Raw genomic sequence first — 24,226 nt, 5'->3', positions numbered from 1 at the left:
GGGTTGGAGTGGCTGGTGCTGTGGGAGCCATGGGGCCCGCTCTACATGTGGCTGCATGGGGCAGGTGGCATTGCTGGCGGGGTGGCTGCTGGTGGGGGTGTGGGGGTGGTGACAGTGGGCTGCCCTCTGAGATCGGAGTCAGCACCGGAGCAGGTAGTGTGGCAGCCGTGGGGCCCGGTCTACACAGGGGGGCAGGTGGCACTGCTGGGGTGGCTGCAGGCAGGGGCACAGGGGTGGTGGCAGTGGGCTTCCCCCCAGATCAGAGTCAGTGCCGGAGCAGGTAGTTTGGCAGCCATGGGGCCCGGTCTACATGGGGGGGCAAGCAGCCCTGCTGGGATGGCTGCAGGCAGGGGTGCAGGGGTGGTGGCAGTGGGCTGCCCCCCAAGGCCAGAGTGAGCGCCGGAGGAGCTAGTGTGACAGCCAGGGTGGCTGCAGGCGCTGGGCGTGGAGGTGATGCATGTGAGGAACGGCAGGCAACTGAGCTTCCACGGGCCAGGCCAGATGGTGGTCTACCTGGTGCTGGATGCCTGCCGCCCTCTGCTGCCCACCCTGTGCAGCTGCTCCAACACTGACTCCGGCCTTGGGGGCCAGCCCACTGCTGCTACCCCCTGCGCCCCTGCCCGCAGCTGCCCCGGCAGCGCCACCCGCCCCACCATGTAGAGTGGGCCCTGCAGCTGCCACACTACCTGTTCCGGTGCTCACTCCGGCCTTGGGGGGCAGCCCACTGCCACCACCCACCACCTGCAGCCGCCCCAGCAGCGCCACCTGCCCTGCTGTGTATAGCGGGCCCCATAGCTGCAACACTACCTGCTCTGGTGCTGACTCTGGCCTTGGGGGGCAGCCCACCCCCACCCCCAGCCACCCTAGCAGCAACACCACCCGCCCGGTGCAGCCCCCTGTAGAGCAGGTCCCGCCACTCCCATAGCACCAGCTGCTTGGGCTCCGGCCCTGGGAGACTCCGCCAGCGATGCCCAGCCCAGCCGCATCAGTAGGCTCATCAGACATCAGAAAGCAAGACAAAAAAGGGTTTCCTTGCAAGCAGAAGTGGAGGATATTCTAAACAAGTTCACACATCATATTATTAGGCCATAGTTTTCTGTGTATGCCCCAAACTGACTTATTTAGGACATACACTGTGTTTCAAATGTTGCTTTGCAATGACTGGATTCAAAATTCATTTTAAGCAGCAAATGATTGATCCACTTTAGCATATTTGCCAAATCCAGATTAGATGCATAATTTATGGTATGTATAAAATATGAATAAATATAGTATACCTAGACTGTGGGTCCATATGTATGAATCCTGCCAATGGTGATTTATTAGTTAAACAATATGGCTCAGCATAATGTGCATAATTATTTGCCTGTTTTCAAAAATAATCTACAGTACTCAGTTCCAGAATACAGTAATAACACAATAAAACTACCACAATACAAGCTTCTCCCTTTTGTACTGGTGTTGTGGTGTAAGGGGTGGAATTTGTGTCATATTTTAATACATCCCGCTTCCCAGTGATTGTGCAGCTAAGGCTGAGTGACAAAAATCCAGATAATAAGTAAATATATAATGTTTTAATTATATAAATAAATATATAAATAAAAATAAATAAACACTAAACACTCCTTTTCCATCAGGCTGGCCTAGACTGACAGGGATTTTAATTATGTTTTTAATTTTTAACTTAATTTTAATTTTAATTTTAATTTATTCTACTGGGGCTATTAATTTAATTTCTTTTTAACTCTTGTATTATTTTATTTTATTGTTGTTAGCCGCCCTGAGTCCTTCAGGAGATAGGGCGGCATATAAGTCCCAATAATTAATAAATAAAGAAAGAAAGAAATAAAGAAAGAAAGAAAGAAAGAAAGAAAGAAAGAAAGAAAGAAAGAAAGAAAGAAAGAAAGAAAGAAAGAAAGATTAACAAGATGAGAGTTCCGGCACCTTTTTTTTTAGAAAATAAGCACTGATGTACACTATCACATAATTTCCCTTGAGCCAACTAATCTTGTGACTTGAATAATAAATTTTAAGTTGTCCAGTTTATTCTGTCTCATATTTTCTAGCAGAGGTAGGCATCACATTTTGTTTCCAGTTTTCAAAGAGTTTGAAAGTTTACAGATGGAGTAAAGCCACTAAAACCAATGCAGTTACTACTGTAGTTTGTTCATTCTACAAGCTGCCACACCAGCCTTTTCTTCCACTTCCACGCTCATTCCATTTACTTCACTCCTCTTCACCACTCTTCTCATCCCGCTTTTATTTTAAAGTTATGTCCCATCAGGGGAAAAGAACCAGTTTCCCATAACTAACAGAAAAACAAATTCTGCTTAATACCAACTTAAATTAGCCAGTTCATTCAGTGAGGAGAAAATACACTCACACAATAGAGTTCATCAACTTCTACTTTGGAGCCTAAGAAAAAACACAACTCATTTTCATCTGCTCAATCAGCGCTGCTGTCATTGCATGTGAAAGAAGTATAGGCAGATTGCCCTGTAAAAGCACATTCATTGTATAGCAAAAATAGCTTCCAGCACCACAATCCTTTTCTGGCTGGCGTTTCTCACACACACATCTCATTTTGAAAAATGTTTAAAACTGGCTTTCTAAATGATCTTGGGCTTGCATTAATATGCGGAGATTCAATAATGGAAGGAAGCAATGAAAGAAGTTTGAAATGTTCATATTCAGCATGTGGGGCTATTGCAGCATGAACGCAGTGTGGTAACTTTAAGACTAAAACTTTTCTTAGGACATCAGCAGCCCACTTTATCAGTTGAATAAACTGTTAGTTACAAGCAAATACTTAAAACTGTGACCCAGGATAGAATAAATTGTAAAAATCAGAGAATAATAGACATGTGGAAAGTACTAATGATGATAACAACGCAGCCATTCACAAAACAGATGTTGGGAGATAACATAACTATTTTCTCATTGTAAAACTGGTGGTGGTAGAAGAATAAACTCTTGTTCCTATTCAAGGCACAGAAAATTGAAACTTCTTGATGACTTGTAATTTAGCTTTTTATATTTAAAATCTGTCCTTTACGTTCTTTTGATAAGCTCAGTAGTGAAAGGCTGAAGTGGTCCCATATTACTTTTTCATCATCACAACTGTCATTTCTGATGTCCAATTAACATCTACTGCTTCTTTTGTGGAAAGACTATTTGCCCTATGAAGAGTATAGTAAGAAACTGATAAATGATAATATCTCATCTACTGGAAGATAAGCGGGTATGTGTATCTCTGTTAGTGGCTCACTGACTTTTCCCATTCTAGCAGAATAGCACTTAGACTTATAGTAACACTTCACAGTGCTTTACAGCCCTAAGTGGTTTACAGAGTCAGCATATTGCCCTCTACAATCATAGAGTGCACCGGAACGGTGTGCCGGCACCTTTTTTTTTGACGGATTTTCCAGAGTTGCGTTCTTTTCCTATTGTTTCCCATCCTATCCTCGTTTGTTTTTGAAAATGCCCTGCTGGTGGTACGGTCCAAGCGGGGTCCCCTCCGGTGCTGTCTGCCTCTTCTAGGAGGAGCCATGAGGCGCTGGACCACCACAGCCAGAGCGTGGCTTGGTTGGCTGGGTCAGACCATGTGGTGTGGAAGCTGTTGGTGGCGGTGGGAGACACATAAACACGGAGGCCATCTTTCATGAGAGAGTGAGTGAGCCTTTTGCCTTCCCTTACAGAAGGTGTGGTGTGAGGTTAATAAAAGGAAAAGCTGCAGAGGGGAAGAATAAGAATAAAGCCAATGTCTTGTGATTTGAAGGTATTATTATTATTATTATTATTATTAATAATAATAATAATAATAATAATAATAATAATAATAATAATAATAATAATAATAATAATAATGTATTGGTCAGATGTAAAGGTAGAGCTACAGTATGAGGTTTAATCAGATCTATTTATTAAATTGGGTTTAACTTAAAGGTAAATTAAAAGTAATCTGTTCACTGACAAAGTTTCAACTTTAATTTGTTTCAAGTCAATATCCATATTAAACTCCAAATGTAAATTTTGCCACCTTGTTTGACAACTTCTTAAAAATAATTCAATCTTTTACAAGCAACCAAATTTTGTTTTATTGGGCCAATTTCATTCCACATAGAAAGCTGACATTTCCACTCATTAAACTAAATGGGTATGCCAGCGGTAAATGTCCCAAAAGATTAATAAAATGCCTTCTTGTAATTTAAAGCCATACAGTGCATGGTAACATTAATAGTATTAACTTACCTTGAACAAAATCCTAGTCTTTTAGATATACTAAAAAATGAGGGTTTTTTTCAACTGCAAAGGTAAACCTTGTAGAGTAGGTAAGGCAGGTTGTATGATGTCTGTGAGTTCCGGCAACTTTTTTTTTTTACAAAAAAAGCACTGCTCCACAGCAATTCTAAGCAGGCAAAGCAGCCTATTAAATATTATTTGGAAGTTTAGGCAATTTTCACACCCTTAAACAAAAGATGATTTCTATACTTTAGTGGTGTATAATGTTTGAATGTTTGCAAATCGCTGCTGTGCGTATTTTATATATCTGCAATATTTGAAAAAAATCTGTCACAATGAGTATATAGCTGTCTGGTTCTATCTAGTCAATATCTGGGCAGGAAACCAAGACTAGGAATCATTGTCTGGATGCCAAAAAGTTCCCGTCTGAATACAGGCAGGCAATTTCTGTCCTTGGATCTTCAAAGCCAGCCTACTGACAATTTAAACACAGAATTATTCAGAACCTTCAAATCAAGAAATATAAAGATATAAATTTACAAAAAAAAAGCTTTGAAAATGAACACTACTTTTTTTTATTTTTAATAGGAAAAGTACACGTTCAATTTCTTGTAATGCAAAAATCAATTTTAAAAACCCCAAGCCCATAAACTCATTGTCCAGTAAATGTTTTAGGATTCTAGTGGGGTAAAATAGAAACAAAAAATAATAGTGAGTTGGAACACAAAGGAACATACTATACCATATAATAATAATAATAATAATAATAATAATAATAATAATAATAATAATAATAATAATAATAATAATAATAAGGAGGAGGAGGAGGAGGAGGAGGAGGAGGAGGAGGAGGAGGAGAAGGAGAAGGAGAAGGAGAAGTTGGAAGGGACCTTGGAGGTCATCTAGTCCAACCCCCTGCTCAGGCAGGAAACCCTATACCATTTCAGGCAAATGGCTGTCCAGTCTCTTCTTAAAAACCTCCAGTGTTGGAGCATTCACCACCTCTGGAGGCAGGTTGTTCCACTGGTTAATTGTTCTAACTGTCAGGAAGTTTCTCCTTAGTTCTAGGTTGCTTCTCTCCTTGACTAGTTTCCATCCGTTGCTTCTTGTCCTGCTTTCAGGTGATTTGGAGAACAGCTTGACTCTCTCTTCTTTGTGGCAGCCCCTAAGATATTGGAACACTGCTATCATGTCACCCCTCACCCTTCTCTTCATTAAACTAAAGGTAAAGGTAAAGGTTCCCCCGCACATGCATGCTAGTCGTTTCCGACTCTAGGGGCCAGTGCTCATCTCTGTTTCAAAGCTGAAGAGCCAGCGCTTGTCCGAGGACGTCTCCGTGGTCATGTGGCCAGCATGACTAGACACCAAAGGCGCACAGAACGCTGTTACCTTCCCACCGTAGTGGTCCCTATTTTTCTACTTGCATTTTGACGTGCTTTCGAACTGCTAGGTTGGCAGAAGCTGGGACGAGTAACAGGCGCTCACTCTGCTACGTGGCACTCGGGATTCAACCCGCCAAACTGCCGACCTTCTGATCGACAAGCTCAGCGTCCTAACCCACTGAGCCACCGCGTCCCCTTAAATGTCTCATTAAACTAGACATACCCAATTCCAGCAACCGTTCCCTATATGTTTTAGCCTCTGAGGCAAGTTTCTGTCTAGCCTCTTCTTAAAAATCTCCAGTGATGGTGCACCCACATTTTCTGGAGGCAAGCTGTTCCACTGGTTAATTTGTCCTCCCTATCAGAAAGTTTCTCCTTAATTCCAGGTTGTAGATACAGAAAGCCAGCTTGTACTAGAATATTAGGATCTACTACTGGTCCTTCTAGCTCAGCATTATTGCCTTAACAGGAAGCAGTTCTTTGAGATATTTTTCAGCCTTTTCTGGATATATCAGGGACTTGACTGGAGACCAACTGCATCAAAAGCACAAGTTTTGTTGTGGAGCTAAAGCAGGTGGTTGTTTTTTTGTGATTAATTCTACACAGAATGGACAGAGGAATCCATACTTCCTGTCACAGTGCTCCGATGTCACAGCAATCCAATAAATCTTGACAATGGGAAATAAATCTTTCTGCTGCTGCTTTTCCAGTCAATATTGTCTTAATCTATCAATCAATGGTATCCCTATACGTAATTATGCTTTTCATACCTTTTGCCCTCTTTCCCTTTAGTGGTATAATCAGAACATTTTAAGCATTTACCCTTATGATTATATGATATTCTTCCCTGCAACACAATCTTTCCCTATTCCTAGAGACAGTGACATCTCTCAATAGACAATAGTGAATCTGTGAATCACATATAGCAGAGGTGTCAAACTTGCAACGTCATGTGACGTGTCGCCACGTATTGCGACTTTTTCTCCATTGCCATCAATGGGGTGGGCGCAGTTTCAGCTTGATGCATCCGGCCCACGGGGTGGCAGTTTGACACCCCTGACATATAGGCATCTTACAGCACGTTTTATGCTAGTACATATAATCTTCACTGAGCGCCAAAGAATTGGGGCCTTTGAACTATGGCGCTGAAGAAGACTCCTGCGAGTTCCTTGGACTGCAAGGCGATCAAACCGGTCAGTCCTAGAGGAGATCAACCCTGACTGCTCTTTACAAGGCCAAATCCTGAAGTTGAAACTCAAAATACTTTGGCCACCTAATGAGAAGGACTCACTGGAGAAGAGCCTAATGCTGGGAAAGATTGAAGGCAAGAGGACAACAGAGAATGAGCTGGCTGGATGGAGTTACTGAAGCAGTAGACGTGAGCCTAAATGGACTCCAGAAGATGGTAGAGGACAGGAAGGCCTGGAGGAATGTTGTCCATGGGGTTGCAATGGGTCGGACACAACTTCGCAACTAACAACATAATCTTCACTTAATGACTACCTTCATAAATCTTCAAATTTATGGTGGCACTTAAAAAGTAACTTTATGTTTGGTCCTTGTACTTACTACTGCCATGGTCATGAGATTAAGATTTGGGTTCTTTGTAACTGGTGGACATATACAATCATAGCAGTGTCCTACTGTCACATGATGTCCATTTCTGACCTTCATAAACTGGCTTCCAACAAACAGTGGAGAAGCTGGCAATAAAATCACAAATTGCAGTGACATTATGTCTCACTTAAAGATGTGGGTGATTTGCTTAACACAGTGAGAGTGATGTTGTAAGTTTCATTTAATGACCCTGATGCTTAGCAATGGAGTTGCTAGTCAAATCATGGTTGATAAGCAAGGGTTACCTGTACAGTATCACTTCCACAATTCCACAACAGGTTGCAACACCATATATTTTTTTTATCAGTGCAAGTGTCAGGCTTCCGATGGATGAACTCTTCAAAGAACTCTCACTAACATAATGACAACCAGTTTTCTGTAATGGATAAAAATTATGCTTAAATCCTTATTTTAAAATAAACTATTTCCTGCAAATAAAGTTATGTACTAACACCCGGCACCACTCCTATTCTTCTCCATTTTAATAAAAGTAGTTAGTATGAGACATTGATATTTCTTTTCCACAAGGGTGGGTCCATTATGACAGAAGAACTTACAATGCCCCGAAAAGAGAAATTGGATTCTATCTAGAACTGTGGAAATCTTCATACTGAATGATGCTACATGTAGAGCTAGTGCAAAAAATCAAAATAGATTCCCATTTCTTATGTTCTTATAGATCAGACATGTCAAACACAAGGCCCGGGGGCCAGATCTGGCCCGTGAAATGGTTTCATGTGGCCCGCGAAGCCATCCTGGAAACAGTGAGGGAATGGCCCCCATTGCCTTGGCCCCTTTCCCAGAGACCCTCCTTCTGCCAAAGATCCTCAGATCTGTCCTACTCCTGCCCAGGCCCCCATAGGCACCCTTGAGGCGAACGATGTAGAGCTGGCCACGCCCACCCTGGCCATACTCATCCAGCCCCCTGAGGGCAACCACAATGCTGATGCGGCCCTCAATGAAATTGAGTTTGACACCCCTGTTATAGATGGTCCTTTCAACTGAACTGAGCAGGAGAACTATCAGAGGGGCAAAGGCTGTTGTAAGTACAAGAGTATTCCAGGATTAACCAGCAAGTCTTTTAAACTCCTTATCATGTTCAGTTGGAATAATTAACATGCACCTCGTATCAGTTTTATTGGGGAATGTTCTGCTTGATAATGTCCGTCATCATTGTTCAAAATCAAATGGAACTTACCATGTTTTATCATCTGAATCTGGGACAAAAGACAACTAATTGTTTTGTGTTTTTTTTAAAAAAACTAATACTGTTTGGTTTAGGGCTTTGCGATTTGAATTGTTGAGTTGAATTATAGAAGTGAATTGTTTGTTTGGGTTTTTTCCCCTTAATGATTTAATTTGACCAGCAATAGCTGTGCAAATCAGTGGGGAGCAAGCATCTCATAGTCCCTTGCACAGTTCTAGATAAAGAAGGATGATGCCTTAATCTAATATGATCCTGCTGTGGATAGTTCAGTGGAAAAAGCTAATTTCCAATTCCAAATTAACTGTTCCTATAAATATTATGCAGCTTTCATTTTATCACAGTGAGAGAGACAGCCCAATGAAAATCAGAGCAATAAATGTCGCTCTGGGTCAGTGCAAAGAATCCTGTGACAAACTCATTTCTCATAGCCAATTTGAATGTATGCATATATTCTATTCTAATTAGTTATTTGAATACATGAATAATAAGTCAAATAATGGGAGTAGCCTCAGAGAAATGAAAGCTCTCATGACATTAATTGTGACAAGCAATGAACACCCAAAATGAATACCAATGGAAAACTCATTTAGTCTTAACAGATAGTGAACTATTTTTCAGTGCATAAAAATACATCTGCTGATATCAGGATTTAAACATATATTTAAAAAAAAACACTTCCCGGGATACTGGGAGAATATTTTTAACTGCTATTCTAGTTTCAAAGATTTATTTACAAGAACCAGACAATCCTAACCCATTGGGCCATTTCAGAGATATTTTCTCACCTAAACAGAGAAACAGAATGACCATGGGAAGCCAGAAAAACACAACTTTTAATTTCCTGCTGGCTTCTTCACTGATTTGTTGAAAGCTGGCAAGGATCATTGGACATGGTGATTGTGCTTACTTGCTCCCCTCCAGCATTCTGCAAGTTAATCTGGTTGAGTTAACTGGGTTGAATAATTATTGCCCTATACCTTTCCATTTCACCAACTTGAAGGTTACAATCAAACAGACATGAGCGTTTTGTTAGTATATAGATTCAGCCCTAAGGAAGGAACATTTTAAGGATATTCAGGAGGTTTCTTCTTACTACTTCTTGATATCCAAGCATCCTTCATTGGTACTTTAAAAAAAAATCCCAGAATACTAAATTCTCCCTCTGAGGCTTTCTTTGTTTAGATATGACCAAGCATCCATGCTTTGAAGTTTAGCAATATTTTTAAACAACAACAAATAGGAAACTGTAAATATCCCTGACAACTCTTTGGTAATGATATTTGGTGTTACCGGTGAAAGCAGAGTTAACTTAATTATATCCATTAGTAAGGCTGTGCAAAGCATTATAGTGGCTTGCAAAGTGCCTTAGCATGAGCCATGAGTGTCAACAGGGTGTCAAAAATGTTAAGATGACTGCCACAGTGTGATTGAAATGTGCCCATTGTTTAATATGTGATTTACATATATATTTATATTTATACATTTTATATTACAAAAGATTGGTGCAAAGCAGAGGTGTCAAACTGCTGGCCCGCGGGCCTGATGCGTCATGCCGAAACCGCACCCACCCCATTGCCGCCAATGGAAAAAAAAAGTCACAATATATCGTGACACGTCACGTGACATTGCGAGTTTGACACCCCTGGTGTAGAGGTTAAGACATCAAGCTAGAAACTGGGAGACTGTGAGTGGTAGTCCCACTTCAGGCACAAAGCCAGTTGGGTGACCTTGAGGTAATCTCTGTCTCTCAGCCCTAGGAAGCAGACAATGGCAAACCACTTCGGAAAACATTTCCACGAAAACTGCAGAGACTAATCCCAGTGGTCACCAGAAGTCAAAAACTAACTTTAAGGCACTCACACACAGACACACCTTTTTGTATGTGTCGTGCATAAAAACACTAGTTTTTAATATAATAAAACTCACCCTTGTGGCAGCCATCTTGGCATTTTTCACCATGCCCTGCAGGCAACTCTGATGTGAAGGACTCTTCTCAAAGCATTGAAAAGAAGCTGTGTTTTCTGGAAGGTTGGTGTGAGGTGTATCCTTCAAAGGTTGTCTGAGCCGTCTGCGCATTTGCACTAGCAGTTTCAGTAAAAGTGCTGGGGACAGAACACATAGGGCTTTGCAAACCAACTGAAAGAGTTAGTACAAGTAAAGCATCTCTCTTCAAATGAGAAAGTGGTCACACACAATTCTTCCAAAGGAAAAACAAGTGCTTCTAGAGTTGTAATACTCTTTGTAAGATACCTTTGCACTGATCTATTTGTTATACTGTATCTTTTGTGTAGTCATCTTTTATCAATAGTTTGTGATTGGTTGATTGACTGATGCAGAGCTTAACTGAATAAAATAACTTTTCATATCATTTAGAGTTGACCTATACGCATGTCATATACACTTATAGGTTAGCCTTGTACACTGATCGCTTTGCATGCATAAAAGCTTTAAAGTCAACTGAGAGAAGAACACTTTTCATCTTCTGATTCTGGTTATGTTTATGTTTATTGGACTTATATACCGCCCTTCTCCCGTAGGACTCAGGGCGGTTCACAAGGAATTTAAAATAACAATACAAATTACAAAAGTTAAGAAAAATTAAAATAATTAAATTTAGTCCTTGAATAAAATAAAACCCCTATTAAACTCCAATTACAACCCAATTAAAATAAAATTACAATTAAAATTCTCAGTCCTGGCCGGAAAGCTCAAAGAGCCAGGTCTTCAGGTCCCGGTGGAATGAACGAAGGTCAGGGGCAGTCCTGAGCTCTACGGGCAGCTGGTTCCAAAGGGCAGGTGCACCCACAGAGAAGGTCCTCCCCCTGGGTGTTACCCGCCGGCAATCTTTTGCCGGCGGTACCCTGAGAAGGCCCTACCTGTGGGAGCACACAGGACGAAGGGAGCTTAATGCCGGCAGCAGGTGTTCCCTCAAATATCCCGGACCCAAGCCATTTAGGGCTTTATAGGTCATCACCAGCACCTTGAATCTCACCCAGAGGGCAACCAGAAGCCAATGCAGCTCACGGAGTCGAGCTGTTACATGGGAGTATCGGGAAACCCCCATCACAACTCACGCGGCTGCATTCTGCACCAGCTGAAGCCTCCGAGTGGTCCTCAAGGGCAGCCCCATGTAGAGAGCGTTGCAGTAGTCCAACCGGGAGGTCACAAGCACATGAGTGACTGTGCGTAGGGCATCTCAGTCCAGATAGGGCCGCAACTGGCGCACCAGGCGAACCTGGGCTAAGGCCCCCCTAGTCACGGCTCCTATATGATCTTCAAAACTGAGCCGCGAATCCAGGAGGATGCCCAAGTTGCGAGCCCTATCAATGGGGGTTATGCCATATTGAGTGGCAACATCATAAAGAAATTCAAAAGAAAATGAACACAGCTCTTGCTTCTAGAGCTGATCCTGTATGGACTACCAATCAACAACATAGCCCTTGAATTTGAAAGGAAAAAGATCCCCTGAAACACACCCTTAATTCTTTAACCAAACCATATCTTTCCCCAGAAATATGCATTGCTGTAAAGAGCTACAGCCAATCATGGTTCAAAGTTCCTCTTTGTCCATAGTCTTAGCCTATAAGCCAAGTGGGGCTCTCACCAAATGGTCAGATTAGAGGGGCACCCCACCACTTTATCAACTTTGATTGCTGTTATAAATTCAAGCAAACACCAGAGAAGGGTCCTATTTTATTTTTATCTCTTTTTATCTGTTGTACATAGAAACAGAGTTTTTTTTTTGTTCCAAAATAAATCCTGCAATGCAAATATGAGCAAAGAAAATTGGGTTAGATTGCTTTGAGAGGCAATTTCTCTATTTAAAAAGTAATTGGAATTTTTAGAGATAGTTTTTATTTTAATTGGCTGCTTTATACCTTGGCTTTTATTTATTTGTATGTTTTTTTTCCTTCTGTTATTATTTATTAATGTATTCTACTGAAATTCTTTTCTTTGTACTTTTTTTTTAAAAAAAAAATCCTGTGATCAGCCCAGGAAATTATCGTTATTGGAAGGATTAAAATGATAATGGATTGATAAATTGTTCTGTCCCAGTTTTCACAGCTCAGTAGTAAACAAAATAAGCAAATATAGTATTCCAGACCAGAGCTCACCTTTCTTTAAAAGTAAAGCTTACTATGTTCTTTCGTTACTAAAGATGCAGCATGATTGCCTTAGTGCATGAGAACCGCAACAAAAAATTAAATATCACCACTTTAGTTCCTTATATTTAAGAGCCAAAACCTCCCCGCCCCCCTCAAATCTGATAGAAGTTTATGATATGCTACTGGGTCATAAGATTGAAAATCTAATTGAATTTTATTTCAGGGATGGGGGCAGGCAGATTTTTAAGATTAACTTTAAACTTGCTAAATTATTTTAGTTCCAATGTAACCTAAAACTGACATGTCAAGAAAGGTGAAGCAAGCAAACAGGGCAGAACATTCATGTGGGAATATCTACAGTGCATCAGAGAATTGGTTTGTGTATCAGATTGTAAGTCATTTCATACTTATTCAAGGATAACTGCCTCATGCTTCTCAGAAAGCACATCGAATTGTATAATTTAAAAAATGCCGAGGTTGGCTAGCATCGTGGTTGAACACAAATAGCAACAAATCTAGGTACACTGGGAAAATGGTACCATTAGTCATGCAAGGCATTGGTTAAAATGAAAAGCTCAGTGAGAAGAATAAAACAAAAATGCTGAGAAAGTGAAGTTGATGTTTTCAGAGTTACAAAAGTGTACAGTGCTTATGTCATGTAATTGTCCTCCTATGCTTTATCTTTCCAGGTTTCTAAAATATGTCATTTTTACTGCAGCTGTTTCATTAACCAGCTAGGTAATGTCACCAATACTATTGAGTGTGGGGTTTGTTCCCTGTTTAAATACAGTGAGCATCCATTTTACTGGAAGATGTTGTATAGGCAGTCTGCTTTCTTTCCTGGTGTTCTGGATTACTGCAGCACATTTGCGCTCCTTTAAATAATCTTGTTGCTCAGCATCTCTTGTGGGAAGAAAGGATGGTAAAATAAAAATGTAAGCCTACAGAAAAACAACCCCAGTAACCAAGTGGTCCATTATTAAAGTAGCAACCCAACTTCTCACAAAAAATCTGTCTACACAACATCTTACAACAACATCTTGCAACTTGATCAAAACAAATGTCTGACCACTCAGCTCACTACAGCACAATCAACACAAGCTGTAAAAAAGATAACACTAGCATACATGATAAATATGTCAGAAACAGACTATTGCAGCCACACGGCATCGTTGTATTACACAACCCAACTAAAGCCTTCCAAAATGTAAGTAAACCAAAAGCCCCAGTAGCCCTCGAAGAAAAAACACCTTCAGTTTAGAGAATAAAGGCTGTAATAGCCACGATTTAGACAATCAAGGAGAAAACTAGCAGAGTACATTCATGAACACCAACTTGCAGTGAAATGACACAGGGAAAACTCCTTAATCATACAAGACAGACTTGGCCACAGTTTCAACTGGGAAAGTGTGGGCTTACTAGACCCAGCCAAATCCAAAATCATTAAAATTGTTACGCAGACAAATCAGCCATCAACAGACACTTAGAAATAGCCCTATTTATACTTCATTTAAAAGACACAGCAAGAAACTAAGAAGGAAATGAAGATTCTACAACATGTCCTCTCCAGTACCCAACACCTAGATCAGGGGTAGGCAACCTCGGCTCTATTATGACTCATGGACTTCAACTCCCGGCTGGCTCAGGAATTCTGGGAGTTGAAGTCCATGAGTCATAAAAGAGCTGAGGTTGCCTACCCCTGACCTAGATAAACTGGGATTAACACCAGTCAAAAAATCAAGCAGAAAACAATACTCTATTCAAAGAACTACCCAGGAGAAAACTATTCCCACACTGGCAGGGGAAGCTACAGTATATAAACAGAGCAAACTACACACTCATTAGCGCTGATGATGTTACCTAGTTGGGTGGAGAAATGTCTGCAAGAAAACAACCAAACTCAGCGAGCACCAAGAACGCCACAGTTGAATCCTGTGCTACCCCTCTTCTACTGTTATTAGATCTTGCAGTTGCAATGTAGCAACTGCTGATTTAAACCTTGCAAAGATAAAGATCAGGTGAGTCTATGTTGGAGAGAGTTCACTGTGATTTTGAAGTTATTTTGCCCCGGTTTCTTTTCTAAATATTATATAACATAGCAGAACAGGGAGATGTGATTTTTTTTAATCTCTGGTGTACTGATTTTCTACATGCATGTTGTTTTTAAAAATTTAATGTCTGACATCCATTTTGATACAGTTATGATTTATACTGTACTATCTCAATTATTCACACAATACTGTGTACATAGTAAAACTGTTTTCATTTGGAGATCATTTTTTTGAGGATTGGGAGCTCACATATATTTAGCTTTGGGAAATATGTATATGTCCTGCGTCATATAACAAATATTGTTTATTAAATTGGAAATGTTGCCCTTGTCAGTTAACTTAAAATAGCAATTCTTTCAAAGTGTGGCCGCTTTCTATAAGTTGAATTGCAAATCTAAGACACGTCTTTCACTTTTGAGATAATATGCCCCTTATGAAAGTATGAATTCTATTACTCATGACTCAGGCTTATCCCACAAAAGACAAACAGTAAAGACTGTTGACGCTGTCCAATGGGGAGATTTTTCCCCCACAATTTGTTTTTTTTTCTGTTTAGATGATTTGCAGTAATCAGAACAGATTTTAAATCTGAATTCATCCAGGAATTTTATATTCAGAAGATAAAAAATATTTATTACAGTCAAATACTAGTACAATTTAAAATACTCAGAGAGTATCTGGTTAAAGATTCTAGTATAAAATAAAATCTATGTTAAAATCATAATTTGGCAGTCTCTCAGTGGCAGGTAAAAACATCACAGTCTACTCTAAGCAATAATGTAATAGTAATCCTTAAATTGTAAAAACTTATAGTTGTGAGGTACTAAAATACAACAGGGTAATAACATCAAAAGATTTGGTGCATTAATTGTATAAAATTGATATAATGAATTATTCATCAAGTTCCCATGAATCTTTAGTGCCCCTGCACAAAATCTAGCTACTTGCGCTGTGACGATCCATTCTTCCTCAAGCAACCGCTGAAGATAAACCATGTCAGAATGGCTGAGATACCTATTAATTGTTGGGAAAATAATTTTTGTCCAAATGTCACAGAGACATAGTCTTTCAGTCAGTGATATATCCCTTTATATTTGCCATCTAAGGCGGCTGAGGGACCAAATGACATCACACAAGTGAAAAGGCTTTCCAATGATTCACTATCTTTAACCGGCTAAGATAACTCGTAGCTAAGATAACTCTATTAAGTATACTTAATAGAATCTGGAGCCAGAAACAACAGAGCTTTCTCTAAGTCCACTGGCCTCTCTATGTGCTTACCCTTTGTCTCAGGGTTTGTTGTGCCTGATCATAGTCCAACTTGTGTATTAAGGGTGGAGAAAAGCCTAGTTTAGTAAGGTTGAATTCCACAGCTTTGATCCATGACAAGGCAGATGTATCTTGGAGAATTATTAGTGCAAGGCCTTGAGGAAAGAAATTAAGTTTTAGCCAAAAATTTAAAGACGCTATACAGATTCCTGCTTCAACTTTTATCAACTCTGTCTCCAGGCGTAGGAGTGTGTTTGAAATGCAACAAAGCTTTCTCATAAGCTTTCTCTCATTCCCCAACTGCATCCCCAGAAAATGGCCACAAATTCTTATGGAGACTAGATGGGGATTCTGCTGAGATAATTGACAAAGGTGAAGACCCTCTGGTTCAGAAACAGAAACGTTCATGAGGTGTTACAACAATAAAAGGCATCTCTCTGTCAATAGAAGTCTAACAAGGTAGTTGACCATTTTAAAAAGCTGAATATATGAAATAATTCATTGGACCTGGAAAAATACTGCAGGGCCTCCCTATTTTTAAATTTTTCCAGGCAGCCATTATTATCTATTGATTTATGTTTTACACTCAGGCTGCAAAGGAGAAAGCAAAAGGCCTAGAATAGATAGACAGATAGAAGTATGCCTGTGAATGGATGAGGAAGGAAGCTGAAAATAAACTTAATGTGAGAGAAGAGGTTGGGGAAAAAAAGAATTTCACATATAGCTAAAGATGACAGAGCAAAAAGTGGTGAGTGTAATTTAGCTGACAGGTGGGGAAAACATATCTTATGCAAATGGTGCTTGATGGTTAACAGTAGGCAGCATTGTGATAATGGACTTTAATGGCATGGTATCTTATATTTGCCTGACTGGTATCTCTGCAGAATTTCCAGTAAGGAAAGAACGAAGCAAGATACCAAGTTAAGGCATGTCAGTTCCAGAAGATGTAATGCAGGACTTGCCAACAGATCTCAAAGGTTTTTTATAAGAGATATAATAGTATTATGAATATCAAAAGACCCCTGCTCTACTTCAACAAAGAGTATACCAGAACAGTAGACCTATCTGCCTGAAAATACAGGTTTCTGTAGCTGAATAAAGCAAAGCAGCACACATCTCTTCCACAATCTGCTATTTTACTTTGTGAAGGCACCTCACAGGAAAACTTCACTCGATTCTCTGTCCAAGGAAATTCAAAGATCAGCACAGCATCAGAACATTAATTTTGCAAGCTACAATGAAACCTACGCTGCTTGGAATATTTAGAGGCATTGAAATGGAATCCAGCCACACCAAGTGCAGATTCTAGAGAATGTAAGATAACCTTAACCTGAGGCTTTAAATATTATTTTTAGTTTAAGGATTCAGGGCATAGAAATCATTGCTAAAATGGATGTGAATCTCAAAACAGCTTGACTAATTGCTTTAGTAATGGATGAGAGTGCTGGAAATGGGAGCGAAAAACCTTGTAAGAGATGTTGCAGGAAAGAATGGAAAGCTGCATTCCTGCCAAATGTGGGTCTAAACTAAATATTGTTCAGATATAGCTATAGTAAAACTTCTTGAACTTGAAACACAGCAAGCTCAAACACTTCCAGAATAATTCAGACCAGTAGAGATAATACCAATAAGCTCTTTCAGCATAAAACCAGGAATTTTAATATCAAAAGACAGGAGTTTAGAATATTTTACACATTACAGAATGTAACCTACTTTTGATGCAATAATCTATATGTTTTTAGGTTTTTCCAAACTCAGAATATAGATTTTTGCCACACATAAAATGCTATTAGGATGATACAATTGGCCATGAAAGATAATCGGAGATCAGCTTGTAATTCTTGAGCCAGATGTTACTGTCACCCATTCTAGCAATCTATATAATAGATTCCCTAGAGGTTGCATATCAATTTAAGTAGAAAATAATCTGGCTGCCATCAGATTAAAAAATGGTTTTGCACGCTCAAACTGTTTCTACTTAGCTCAACTGACAGATGTGGTGTTTTCCCAGTTTCTATTTTAGTGACATTTTCAATTTGTTATTTATATTTCAGTGAGCTGGGGGGGAGTATAAAATGAAGTTCGATATTTAATCTAGATGCTACATTTAATATTCCAGTCAGGAGGGAGTCAAGTAGCATTAATATAAATGAATAAGATTCCTCTACAAGGGCAGACAGTTCAAGTGATTGTTCTTTATATAAACTGGAAAAATGATGCAGGCTCTTTTGGAGGGAAAATAGGCAGAGTGAATTGAGAGGATGGATGTTTAGATTTAATCCTAATCCCAACCCTTTATATTTTTGCCTTTCTCTCTTGCTGTTGTTTAATTGCAACAAATTAATAGAACTCTATAAAACGTGAGGGTTGGCTGAGAGAAGAAAAAAAAAGTATTGTTTCACTAAAACATTCATTTGTTATGTTCACTAAAACATAACAAATGATGGGATAAAATAATCACCAATATATGAAACATTTGCACTTGTCTCGTGACATAAAAAGTGTATGACATTCAAGATCAATGTGTTTGCAAATAATAAACCATAATATTTCAGATAAACACTGTATCACATACGTATATCACCATGGGAAAGGAGGAGAAAGTTTTCTTTCATTTTGTTTATTACATTTATATTGTTGCAGAATCAAGAGACTCAGACCCCGGAATCAAAAGAAGTTTGTTTTATTTTGCGCAAAAGGTTCAGAGCAAAAAACAATTATCAATGTCTGAACAAGTTCTCATGAAAAAGCAAGTACATATATAGTCTTCAAAAGTAGCAAAACATGGAAATATAACTTATGAGCATTGATTGGTTACTTGAATTACAGCCCCCAACCCCTCTTGTTGCTATGCTGAATTTAGCTAAATATCTTACAACCTTTTTCTGACCGAGGTCACAGGTTCCTTGCAGAAGCACCTAAGTTTCCGGCACCATGTTTGTGGTTAGCTACAAACAAGACATATGTGATTAGATGTATCACAGCTCTGTGCTTGACTAAATAGGTGTGAGAGACAGATGAACTTGTGGTTTGGCATTTTCCATTTCCTTGTTCTTTTCTAACTAATACACACGTTTTCTTTATGCCTCACTTTTATGTCCTGCCTTCACTTTATGTCCTGTCTCACTTTATGTCCTGCCTCAATATTGGTAGACTTGGTGCTGCTATTTTCAACAGAAAATAGTGCATGAAATCTCCCAGAGCCTTAATATATATGTGATAGACAGACAGACAGAAAGACAGTGTCTGGACCCACCCCAAACCACGTCTTAGGAAGACAAAAACTCTTGGAGTCAGTGCTAGTCCAAAAGGAATTGCTACTAGGACATGCTTGGTTGTGGGAATACAAGACAGGACTTAGTATTGTTTTACAAATTGAAATTCTATAAAGGGTACCCGGTTCAACCCCCCCTTCCCTCAACCCCATTTGGTCAGCCCCCATCCTTCTACTTCGTGTCATCCCTTTCGTGGGGAAAAAAGGAACTTTGAATCTTTATGGTTATTGCCTTCTTCCTCTCCAGAATTCAAAGAAGACACAAGCCAGATGCCTTCTTCCTCTCCCCCTCCCTTTTGATCCCCCTAGTTCAAAAGGTTTCCTTGGTCTTTGAAATAACCTAAGGCAGGCTGAATCCACATATGCTCCTCCTTCCTTGGGAGATGGCAGAATCCATATGGGGGGGTAATGTTTTAAACATACATTTATGAATGTGATATAAATGGATTCTGACAGACAGATGCAGGCAGGTAGGCAGACCGATAGACATATAATTGAAACTTGCCACTATGTGATTGACACTTGCCAGTATTCCCCAGGGAAGAAGACTTAAGCCTTCTGTGGGCAATCCAAGGCCCTACAGATATCCCTATGCTAAATCTTATTTTGACCTTTTTATGGAATAAACAAAAATGTTTTTGTTCACATATCATGCTAAACTAAAAGACATCATTACCAAACCAGGACAGTTTGGTTCACATATTGCACTCAGTTAAAAGCAACGTGCACATTACGGTTTATTATCAGGAGTGGAGATTATCATTTATATGATTCAATAACAATCATCAGGGAGGAAATAATGTTTATATTGTATGCGATCATGAAAGAGCCCGTTACAACATGGTATATTTCCAATCACATACACTGTGCTAATCTCTGATGCAATTGTTTTTTCTGCTTAATGTGTTATATGGCCCTAGCCAGGGAGGGTTGTAAATCATATTTATACAGTACCTTAAATCACATAGCTACTGTGATTTATTTATTTTTTTAAAAAATAGTCTGATGTAATGGCTAAAGTGCTGGAGATTATGAATTGTAGGCCTCTCTTAAGCATGAAAAGGGACGCGGTGGCTCAGTGGGTTAGGATGCTGAGCTTGCCGATCAGAAGGTCGGCAGTTTGGCGGGTCGAATCCCAAGTGCCACGTAACAGAGTGAGCGCCTGTTACTCGTCCCAGCTTCTGCCAACCTAGCAGTTCGAAAGCACGTAAAAATGCAAGTAGAAAAATAGGGACCACTACGGTGGGAAGGTAACAGCGTTCCGTGCACCTTTGGCGTCTAGTCATGCGGGCCACATGACCACGGAGACGTCCTCGGACAAGCGCTGGCTCTTCGGCTTTGAAACAGAGATGAGCACCGGCCCTAGAGTCGGAAACGACTAGCACACATGTGCGGGGGAACCTTTACCTTTTACTTAAGCATGAAAGCCAGGTAGGTGGCCTTGGGCCAGTCATTTCTCTTAACTCAACCTATCTCACAGCATTGCTGTTGTGAGGAAAATAGGAAGAGGAAGGAGTATTAGGTATGTTTGCTGCATGGGATAAAAAACAAAAATAACAAATGATTATTTTTCAACGTTCTAAGAAAATGGAAATCTTTTGAAGTATAGCCAATTGCATAACTGTGGCAGTAAGGAGGAAATGTTGGAAGGCATTTTCAAAATTATCACTTGTTAAGCTACTACCTTCTCATCATTTTTAAATCAAAATATATATCACTTTTTTCTTCCTATCCATTGCAAATATTTTTGCACTCCTTTATACTTGTGAAGAAAGCTATTGAACTTCTAATTAAATACTGCCTCCTTAAGCATAACAAAGGTGCTTTAGTCAATTGACTAGGAGCCCAGTATTTTCATTTCTCTTTAATCCTTTCTCTCACATAGCACATTCCTCCAATTTCACTGCCAAGGACCTTTCAATCACACTGACATATATTCAAAACATCTCACTAAAATTAATTCACTCCCAGTTTCTACCACCCAAACTTGATAATGTATTAACTCGAGAAAACCTCTTGAAATCAAGAGCCTGGGTATAATGGCAAGAAAGACAAAATGAGAATTTTCACTCCTTCCATAAATAACTTTTTTTCTTAATCAGAAGGATGTATGAAATTTTGGCTGTGACTTTCTGCACACTTACCAGTGAGGAAAACTGAATGCATGCAGTGGGACTTTCTTATAGCTAAACAGACATCAGACTAAATATGTTTTCTATTGTCCCAGAATTTAAAATAAGAAAAGACATTTTCACGAATGAAAGAGAATATATGTGTCCCAGGATAGTGTTGCAGGATCCAATCTGGGTTGATCATCAGGACTAGAGGTTTAGTCTTCATTCTGGAGCCTATCCGCAAGGAACTTCTCTCTAGCAGAGTGTGAGCTTTGAGCTATTCTGTCTGTATTATTTATATGGCTTTTTAGTTGTTGATTGGGGTCTTGATGGCCAGCTATTAAGTTGTTGGCTGTTGGCTGCCAAGCCCTCAGATAAACTGGTGATAACTCAGCATTCCTGTTGACTGATGAGGGGCCTGTTTCCCGGGCTTCAATCACTTCCCTGGTTGTTTTTGTACCTGCTCATCCAACAATCTTAGTAGCTGCAAAATTGAATATATGTCCTTGTTCACTGTGATATAAGGCTACCAATGAGTTCAGGTCTCATCGTCAGACCACTTGCTTGTGTTCTTGCAATCTGGTAGTTAACTTTCTCTGTGTCTTTCTGCCTTTCTGAGTCCTTTGGGAGAAGGGCGGTATAGAAATTCAATAAATAAATAAATAAATAAATAAATAAATAAATAAATAAATAAATAAATAAATAAATAAATAAATAGTCATAGGGCTAATCCATGCAGGAAATCTGGTAGATTACATTGGAAGTATCTCCCACTTCCAAGTGATCTTTACAATGCATAACGTGTCCTCATAAGGTAGCCTCTGGGTGGTGTGCGATGACCACTTGCAGATCCTGGAAGCTGTAGAATGGGCTTGGCAGCACAAGGAAACAACAGCCAACAACTTACTAGTTAGCCATCAACACCCAATCAACAACTAAAAAGCAGAGTGACTTTCTGAGAAAGTCTTAATTCTTTGAATTAGGTATTTGTGGCTAGAGGCTGCACAAAGCCCAGAAGCAGATTTCTTTCCTGGGTGGGATTTGAACTAAATTACCTTTACTTCCAATTTTTCCTTGTAAATGATTGCATAGAATCATCACTCCCAAAAATTTGTTGATTCATTTTATAGAAAATTCAAAATGGCTTACCTCTTCCAATATCCCCAACCCGGATTGAGAAATGACTGGCCTAAAATTACTTTGTGATCCTTTGTAACTAAATCAGGATTTGAATCTGTGTCTCCTTGATCCTAATCCAATGATCCCATTGAATCTACAGGCAGTCTAAGCTACTTGTCGTCTGTGGTGTTCTAATCTGTTCCTTCAACCAAACTTCAAAAATGATGGATGGCAGTGAATTAGCAGTGGATCTGGACTGGTGCTCAGTCCAGACTATGGTCACCTCAAGATCATATAGTATAGCCAGCCGTACCAACAGGCTGAAAAACAGCTTTTATCCGTGGGCTGTTAGGCTTTTGAATGGGATATAATCTCTGAACTTGATGCAGAATTGACTTGGGAGGCCGGTGTGTGGTGTAGTTGGTTCACATGGTGTGGTAGGATGGAGGGTTTGTTGTCACTGTGTGTTGGGGGGAGAGCGCACGGGGGAAGGCTCAGCTAATCTCAATGTACACATGTTGTACTTTGACAATAAAGGTTTATTATTAGTAGTAGTAATAGTCATTGTCTGCTGTTTGCCCTTTTTATCTACATAGGGAAGGCACTGAAGTGCCCACCCTCTCATTCAGGGACTATTCCCTCCTCACTAGACCCCGTGTCTTTCCATTGCTGTTTCCGATGTTTGTAAATATGGATGCTCTCCCCTCTCCTTTTTCCAATATTACCTCCTATGACATGATTTTTTTCTCTTATAATACCATCCTAGCTCTGAAGCTACAATAATCAGAGCAACAGAGAAAAGGTTTTCCTTTCATTCTTATGTTCTTCTATAGCCTCACGGAAGGTTATTTGTAGCAAGGAAGAACTGATTGTTTAACTTCATAAAAACAAAGTAGTCGTGTACTTACATTTTTAAAAAATACAATTGTTTAAAAATTGGAAGGGAAGGGAATCTTTGTAGTACTGTGAGTCAAACTGGGAAAGCAAAGGGAATCTGCTTCACCCAACCTGGATAGAAACTAAAAAAAGTGCCTACTGGAAGAGGTAAGGCTTGAAAGTCGCATGAAGACCAGGGTGGTTCATTGGCTTAATGGCCATCTTTTGAATCAACCATCAATTGCTGCCCAGCTGTCAAGATAAAGTGGGTGCGCAGAGCAATTGCAATGAGCTGAGAATAGAAGGAAGAGAAATGTCATCTATTCCTGTATTTATAAAGTGGTGAGACGCCCATTCTGTCAATGGCCAAGCAGCAATGGGAATCTGCCTTATGTCCATTTCTAAATTCAGTTCAACTGATAGTGACCATAAAAAAGCATATCTGTTGCAATATTAGCATACAGCATCTGTCAAATGTCTTTTTCAGGAAGTTCCATCTGGTGTTTCATCTAAATTTCATGCATGAAAACAGTATTATTTGCCTACACCTTTCAGAGTTATTTATTTTACATACATTTTATGCGGGCATTTTTTTTCTACCTATTTTATTTTTACTTCCTGTAAAATTTGAAAGCTTCACTGAAAGCTTTAGTTGAACAGTTTAATATCTGTATAATGACTACTATCCAGCACAAATCTGAACACTTTTTAATTCACTGGGATTAGCTCATTCTGCAGGTTTTGGCCTTCAATGCATCATTTCATATGGCAAATATAAGATGAACAGTGCTTTATTTATTTTCAGGATGAAATTTGAGATCTGTTCCTATGACACATCTTCCAATTGTTTACAGGGGCTGTTGCCTACTTAGAAAATATCTATCTTTCTGATTGAAAACATACTTATCAAAACACAAAATACAACATTAGAACACATGCAACAAAATCTAAGCACCCAAGCAGGTAATA

Source organism: Vipera ursinii (assembly GCF_947247035.1).
Source record: "Vipera ursinii genome assembly, chromosome: 7".
Lineage (NCBI taxonomy): Eukaryota > Metazoa > Chordata > Lepidosauria > Squamata > Viperidae > Vipera > Vipera ursinii.
This window is presented reverse-complemented; position numbering follows the sequence as displayed.